Consider the following 9,253-nt stretch of genomic DNA (forward strand, 5'->3'; position numbering starts at 1 on the left):
TAAGAATCGTCGACATGCTCGGATCTTATGAAAGGAGTTACCCCGAGGTTTGTATCACATCTTATTTACATCTAAGGCATGCCAAAAGAAAGAAAGGGTAAGCTTTACATACCTTGCCCGCTTCCTAAGCTAATCCCAACTCAAGTCTCGGGCTCCCCAAGATCTACAATAACGTCATTAAATATCAAACGTTAGCTACAAGTACTTAGGAATTCAATCCTAAGCTAGCACTTGTCTACAAAAATTTGGGCAGCATTTCCCCTGTAAATTCAACAACCCCGAGAATTCAACTCGACCAAATCATCAACAACAATACCAACAACCATATTAACAACATCAACAATTAATTCAAAACACATTCTAACATTAGCAACTCCCTTTTACATAATTCGACTGCATTCCATTTACATTCACTTCAACTACATACAATCAAGCTAACACCAATGCTCGCACACTCAAATACTAATCCGAAACCATTCAAACAAAACTCAAGAACACTTCAAACAATCTGCACAATATTCAAAATAATCTAACCAATATGCCACTCCACCTGAAACCTCCAAAATGCAACAATAGCAATAACAACACATTTCCTTCTTTCAAATTCATGAACTACACCAATAATTCACACACTAACAACATTATTTTCCATAAATACAAGAAGTGGTATTAATGTACCATTAGCTTCTAAAACAACTTTCCGACAATTACATCTTCAACTAGAATTATTGAACTTCCATTTTCATCATAGAATCCAAGACGACAACAACCAAAATACTAGATAAAATTAGTTCATTCCTTGCCATACAAAGCAGCCCATATTCGGCCACCACCCAAACACACAAAATTTCATGATTTTCATTTATTTCTACATACTACAACATACACAAACCATCCATAACATATAAAAAGAAGATTAAACCTTACCTTTCTTCACTACACTTCTCAACTTGGCTAGGGTGGTAAAGTGCACAAATAAGTGTTTTGCTTGCTCCAACAACTACTCCACGTTAAAGAGGACCTTCCAATTGGTTGAATTGCTAGAAGAAAATATTTTTTGTGATCAAGATTTGAGGGCTTCAATTTTTGGCTACCATGGCCGAATAGCTCTTCTTCTTTTTCTCCAAGGTTCTTGAATTTTCTAAGTGATGAAGATGAAGAATATGATAAACTTATCATCTTTTATCTTAATTATATTATGCATCCATGTGGGCCAAGGCCCACACCACACTACACGGCCACTTGGCCCTTTTTTTTCAAGAATTATTAACTTCCCATAATTCACTTTTAACCCCAAATTTTTCTTAATATTTCCACGAGCCACCTTGTGAATTTCCCTTTTTACCCCTAGCCTTTCTTAATATTTCCACATCAAAAAATTTCATAAACAACTTGTGTGTTAAACAAGATCAAAATTATAGCCTTGCCCTTAACTTATCGCGGTTATCTTGAAATATTCGAATGTACAAAATACGGGATATAACATTATACATAGTGACATTAACAATACTAGTACTATTGCAATTCTAATACACACTATTCATTTAATATAACAAACCAAACAGTTAAGATAGGCACCACAAGAGACTAGAATTAACTCTAACTACATTACGTAAGTGTCACGACCCAATCCCGTGGGCCGCGACCAGTGCCCAAGCTGGGCACCTATACGTACCCGATACCCCAAATTAGCATATTAACAGAATAATAATATAATAATAATATTAGTGGTCGCTACAGAATTTAGCAGAAAAACAGACTTGGCACACATAGGCCGATAAGGCCATCACAGAACAGAATATCCCAAACATATGTACAGAACCCACACAGATGTATCCACAGACCTCTACAGAACATATCATAATCATAAGACGGGACAGGGCCCCGTCATACCCTGAACAAAGTACATATCCAGATAGCAGTGACAGACTGTACCAAAAGATGGCTCTGTAGAAGAGAGCGCCCCAAATAGCAGAAATAGGATCCTAAACGTGTGGATCAGCGAACCTGTCGTCAGTACCTGCGCGGCATGAAAACGCAGCCCCCGAAGAAAGGGGGTCAGTACGAAATATGTACTGAATATGTAAAGCGGAATCACAGAAGTCAAATCATAATGGTTACAGAAAATGAGTACAGAATCCAGAGTGTCAAATGCATATTTCCAAAACAGACAGAATGCGTACAGAAACATATGTCATATCATATCATATCCGGTCCCTGACACGGGACTCGGCAGACAGAATGTGGCCACCCTCCCGACGCTGGTGCCACTATACAGAGGAATCAGAAAAAAGGGCGTGGCCCCGTATCATAAAATGTCATATCAGAATGGCCATAACAGATCAGATCAGAATAGGCGGACATGGCACATCATACTCCACAGACCCATGTACGCATATACCTGCCCCCTCACATCGGGGCGCGGCGAACAATGCAGAGAATTACGCTTGACAACATATCCTGGCCCGGGCTCAGTGTGGGAAACATTGGGACATCCACGAATGGAGTAGTGAGAGACTAATGCAATTTAAAAATATAATAAATGTTTTCAAAGACTCGATGAAGCGTATCAAAGACAAACAAATCCAATGGGGTCGGACGGAATCATAATAAATGTATTTCGGATATCATAATAAATTACAGAAGTATAACTTTCCCGAAGTCATTCCGAGTGTTAAAATAATTTATAATATTTAACAGAATATTTAAAATAATATTCGTTAAGCGATTAGTAGGGTAATTAAAACATTTCTTTCAAAAATCGCTTAAAAAGGAAGCTTTAACACATTAGGGGCAAAACCGTAAATAGCGGGCCCGCCTTGGGACAAACAAGGCGGCGGGCTCAAATTGTGCCCTCTAAGCATATAGTATCACCTAAAAAGGTTATACAAACATTCTATGACTTTCTGAATAATTTAGAGCAAAATTGCATAATTTCAGAAAAAGCGTATCAAAATGGTTCAATTCTACTGAAGGAAAAACTGAAATTTTGTCTTGCGGATTCCGAGGGCCAAGAGGTCCTTCGAGGCCCGGATCCGACCCTAACACACTAGGGGCATGCCAAGGGAAGAATTGGGGTTGCTTTACATACCTTTCGCGCTCCTTAAGCCTTTCCAAACTCACTTCCCGTTTCGTCGAAAAACTGCAATTGGTCAAGTTTACCAATTGTGAATTATTAATGCCATTATTTCAACTTTAAGCATATTTGGCTACCGAAATTTCGGCAGCACTTCCCCTATACATATGACACCCCGAGAATTCAACTCGGCTATAAATCATCAACAACAACCCAAACGACAACAACAATATCAACAATGAACATTAAAAACACAAATATCCTTCAACTAGTCATTTTTCTCACAAGTTGACATAATCTTCAATTCAACCCAACTTTCAACTAAGATCAATAATTTCATATTCAACAACCATCATGATCATCACCATATAGTTCTAGAAACATTTCATATCGTTTTCCTTAAGATATACACTCGATATACATGATATACAATCTTCCGCCAAAATCATAACTTATGCAAAACATCAAATCTTTGGCATACAACTTCATAACAAGTTTCCAACTTCCAAATTCATCAACCATAATCATAATTCACATCTTAACAACTTCATTTCCATAATATCACAAAATTATTCTAAAGTGACATAATCACCTACATTCCAACTTCAACCAAAATTCATTCAACTTTCATTCCCAATATAATTTCCATCATAACCACAACTAGAATGCAACATAAAATTCAACTCATATATGTATACAACATATATACACCCATGGCTACATATATATATACATACCCACTTTGCAAACTTCCTTATTTCCATAATTTCTACTCATTTCCACATACCACAACATAAACAAACCTTCATAACATAAGAAAAAGGAATTGATTCTTACCTTTTTCTACAAACTTCTTCACTTGAACAAGTTGTCAACTTGAAGAAATAAGTGCTCCTTCTTCCAAAACAATTACACCAAGTTGTAGAGGACACTTAATTTAGTAGGAATTCAACAAGAAAATAATTTTAGAGGCAAGATTTTGAGGGGTGATTTTTCTATGGCCAAACCCGAAATGCCCTCTTTTTGTTCTTGTTTTTCTCTTGTTTTTTCCTCCTATTCTTTCTCTTGAAAGTTCTATGGAATTTGGATGATTAAGTGGTCTTTTATTCATTGACCACATGACTTAATTCCATGGGCTTGGATCCTTTTTATGGACCATGGCCGAATGGCTCCTCACTTGGGCCTGAATTTTTTTTCATTTTGTTTTGGGCCAACTCGGTTGGTCCCGAGTTGGGCCTAGCCCACTGACCTTTCGACCTTAAAACGTTCATATCTCCTTGTACCGACGTCACCTGGGAACCCACGACCTATGGATGGAAAGCTAATTCAATTATCTACAACTTCTATTTCAAGGTATTTTCGAAATTCCAAACTTACAATACAGTTTTTGCCCCCCAAAGTCAGGTCACCTGAAAACGTTTTCTTAAAAATATTCGTTTGGAGGGTTTCCACTTTGATTTGGTCCAAAGGTACTTCATGAGTTGTGTTTAACTTTACATATGTGATTCATATGACTTTTCAGATGTTCCAAAAAAAATCTCGGTGTGTGGGCCCCACCCCAGCAGATACTCCGAGGTTCAAAAATACGGGATATAACAGTAAGAGTCCTATATGTATTGGGCAAAATCCGTAGGATCCAAATGGACGAATAAAAAAGTGACATGTGGCAGTGGTAACAGGTCAGACCTAACTCAGCAAAAGAGAGACTCCGGGGACGCTTGTGTGACCCCAGAGAAGTGGTATGATATCTCTCCTCCGGGGTATGATATCTCTCCTCCAAAGGCAATAGAATAGAAAAGCTTCGGAGGGTCGCTTCCGATCTTAAAGAGTTCAACGGTCATCCATTACAGCAAGGACCCGAATCTTCCTCGGGCCTTTAATGATCATTATTGCCTCTTATTACTCATCATTACCTTAACATTAATATTCGGTATTAATGGGGCTCTTATTACTCATCATTACCTTAATATTAATATTCGGTATTAATAGGGCGCAATTCAAGGAATATGCACCCTTAGTTCAAGTATAAATAGGAATCCTTATTCCATTGTAAAGGACACCTGAAAATATATAGCAAAACATCATACTTACCTTGTTTTTAGCATAATATTGTTTGACTACGCTTGCAACACTTTAGCAATATAATTGCCTGGAGACTCTAGCTCAAGACTTCTCCAAGGCTCAGGCTATTTATCTTGATTTTCCTTATTCCATTTCAATTGTACTACTTGTTATTGCTTATTATCTCATTATTTGGTCATATCGATCCACGTGTCCTTGACCGTGTATACAAATCCAACTGTACCGATTTACGGGTAAACATCCTACCAATTTTCTCTTCTAGTTGGCAATCCTACAGATACATGAGTTACAGATTTAGTAGGAGAAATATTGTTATCCTTAACAAATCTTCCCCTCCCCAGACCCCACTTATGAAAATACACTGGCATGTTATTGTTGTTGTTAAGTTAATCACTCCATGAGAATTACGACTAAAAGAAATAAGATAAAGATTATTTAAATCAATAAACTTGCTTGAATCAATCCCTCCGTGAGAATTAGGACTAAAAGAAGCAAGATCAAAGATTTGGAATAATATAACTAAAATTTACTACCACTCTACTATTTTACTCACTAGTTATAAATATTAGTTTTGCTTCACGAGAATACAAAATTAATATAAGGATAACTTAGAGATAAAACATATAGACATGATAATAATGATTAATTAAAAACTAGCATTCCAGCACTGTTTGAAATATAAACGGAATGTTTCAAGCCAAAAATATATAAAAATTGAGATAGTATTATAAATGTATCAAGCTTCCTCAACTATCCCAAATAGAAAAAAAATTATTTCATAAAGGAGCATTAAATCTAACAAAGACTAGGATGAAGAACTCTTGAGAAGAGTATTTATTTTACTTGCAAAACAAAGTACTAAAGAGGGAAATCAAAATATCACTGCCACTTCTCCAGACTCATTGTTTCAATAAAGACTCACTAGGTATTCAAGGATTGTATGTCCAGATGAATCTGAGATTGTTGCCTAGAATACATCTTGTTCTTTTCTCTTAGCCACATCTCGAGTCATTATCCTGGATACATTTGTGGATGTGGGGTGTAGATACATCAGGTTCTTGTTCCTCTACACGCATCATCAACTTCCTTTCTTCTTCCTGTCTCAATTCTTTGTCATGTCCTGTAGATGCATCGAGCCTTTCCTTTTTAATTCCACTAATTTTTCTAGTGTTCCATTTTTCTTCATGCAAGATATATTAGAAATGTGAGTTTCTAATGTGTATTTATTTAATTTTACAAAAATATTATATTATTATATTATTTTTTATTCATCAAATTCCCCACACTTAAGCATTTGCTCATCCTCGAGCAGGGAAGAAAATAACATAAGAGCTAAACATTTCAAAATAAAATTATGAGAACTTTAGGGAGACAAGAATTAACTAAGACCAACTCACAAATTTGGACAATCTTTAGCCATACTCATGTTCACCTATTGAAAATCGAAATCATAATATTTTCTAATCCCAAGTGTGTCAAACGAGATGCTCATAATGTATATCAACATCGAACAAAGAAGGACTTAGATAGAAAGACTTACTTACTCTCAACAAAGAAATAGCTCATCTTACTGAAAATTGTCATAGAGCCCGTTTGGATTGGCTTATAAGTTGCTTATAAGCTGTTTTCAGCTTTTTTGAGTGTTTGACTGGCCAGCTTAAAGTCATTTTGTGCTTAAAATAAGCTCAAAAAAATAATTGAGCCCATTTGACTTAGCTTATCTAAAGCAGCTTAAAACAGCTTATAAGCCAAAAAAATAAGTTAGACTACTCCAACTTATTTTTTTTAGCTTATAAGCTGTTTGCAGCTTATAGGCATAAGCCCATTCAATCAGGCTCATAATCTTGACTATAATGTGATTCTCCACTAATGTAGGAGACATTGAGTCGGGATAATGTAAGACTTTACATGGTTGTAATGTAGGCTGTGAGATAGATAGGATACATATGGATAAGAGTGACTTGAATCTTGTATAGGCACTACATTTTAATACATAAGCACAACAACCTTCTTTTAAATCAATTAACCAACCTTGTTTCTCCTTTTTAAACTCTTTCACAATTTTTTTTGTTTATCTTAAAATGAAGCAGCCAATATTCTCACGTTGTTGTCCATTTTTTGTTTTTGCTTTTATGTTTTTCCTTTGAATTTCATAAGCAACAATTTTTTTTTTTTTAACAAATTGGAATACTTTGAAGAAACGTACACTTATATAAATAAGATGACAAACGCATATAGAAACACACATGTTTAATATTTTATTAGGAACTTCAAAGCCATTAGACAGGACCATCTCAACAATATCGAGAGCTTAAAGCCAAACTTCAGAGAGAGACCCTAATTTTTAAAGGAAAGATTGTCATAAATAATATTTATTTAAACTCTATTTTTCTAGCTACTCCGTTAAATCTCTCTGAGACATTGTTGATCTTAGAAGATTTTATCAATTTTAATTTCGAAAAACTTCTTTCGGCTGACGCAACAGTTACAGGAACTATTAAGATTATTCTATAAGCAATGCATGTATTTGAAAAGAAACAAGTCTTTTTATTTGTAACTTGTAAGCCGTAGTAAGTTGCTATTTGAGAGACTTTTCAATATTGAAAATCTATATCTATATATAATATAAAACTAGGTATAGACGAGGTGATGTGACACCTCTCTATGGCCACCATTCCTATTTATCTTTTTTCTCCTTTTTTTAACATTTTTTTTTTCATTTTCATTGTTTTTTTGTGAGCTGCCTCTATTATCCGTATTTAATTGCCCATTGAATTATGATATTAAAAGCTCTACATCAACATACACCACTAAAGGCTTGAGAATTTGGAGGAAAGAAATAAGGCTTAGTAACTTGAAAAGTTAAAAACGTAAAAGATAATGCTTATTGGCCCATTAAAATCTTTATAACCATTATTAATATTAATCTACCTCTTCAATTTTACATCAGTTACAAATTAATATAACCATCAAGCCTATAAATTATCGCCTTCAAACCTTTTCTTCCACATCTCACAAACTTAAAATCTGCCAAATTATTTCTGTGATAGATTTGGTATATTGCGTTGATCGTGAGTCCTTGCTCCCGTCATTTACAATGATATAGTAAAAGTAAAGAAATGTTAGTGTTGAATTGGAATTTCACACAAAAATTTGGTAGTCTCATTTTTATTTCTCATAGAGTTTCACACTTTCACTCTTAATTTGCAACTGATCTATTCTTTTCCTTCTTCCTTTTTGATTTACATGTGTAGTTTTTCTCTCAGTTGTCAAAAGCATTGGTGTTTGAAATGGTAAAACCAAATATTAATTACAAAGAAGCAGATTTTTTAAACTTTTGTAGCATAATATCAGTTGATTATAGTGTAGTGTTACCCCTAAAAAGTTATCTAGACAAAGAGCATTCATAATGAGGGATTAAGAATGTCAATATGATGTAATACGAATTAAAAAAATTGCATAAAATCTAATAGTACTTATATTCAATCCGATATGTTCTTCATTTTATTAATATTTGATAGAAGATAAAGAAAATGTTAAAGAAAATCTAATCAAAAACCAAATGTTTGAAGTGATATTTGAGAGAGATGTAAGCGGAACGTCATACCTAATATAGGAAATAATAAAGTAGTGAAAAAGCCAGAGTTAATTAACAACCATAACAAGTCACAAGTGTCGAGCAAAAAAGGAACAGAAAAAAGAAGAAATAGAGGCACAGAAAAATTAAAATAAAAAGATGAGAAAGAATGTATATATTAACTTGCATTAAATATGATGCTTTCAGGATTTAAGTAAATAGTCAAACTTCTGATCATGCTGATTGCTATATTCATGTAATTGACTAAATGTATTAATAATCTTTTGGTTTACTTCTTATATATCAACTTTTTTTTTTCTTATAATGAGGAAATGATAGAAATATAAGTTTAGAGGGACAACTTTTAGTATGAACTTGAAGCCCCTGTAATTGTTACTACAATTCTCTCACTGGTCGTCAATGCATTCAAAATATATAATTAAGAAGTAATAACTAATCAAACTTATAACTTTCAAAGATATTAACTAATGAGAGATAATTGTAATGCGTTATTTGCA

Source organism: Lycium barbarum, chromosome 4 (genome assembly GCF_019175385.1).
Source record: "Lycium barbarum isolate Lr01 chromosome 4, ASM1917538v2, whole genome shotgun sequence".
Taxonomy (NCBI): domain Eukaryota; kingdom Viridiplantae; phylum Streptophyta; class Magnoliopsida; order Solanales; family Solanaceae; genus Lycium; species Lycium barbarum.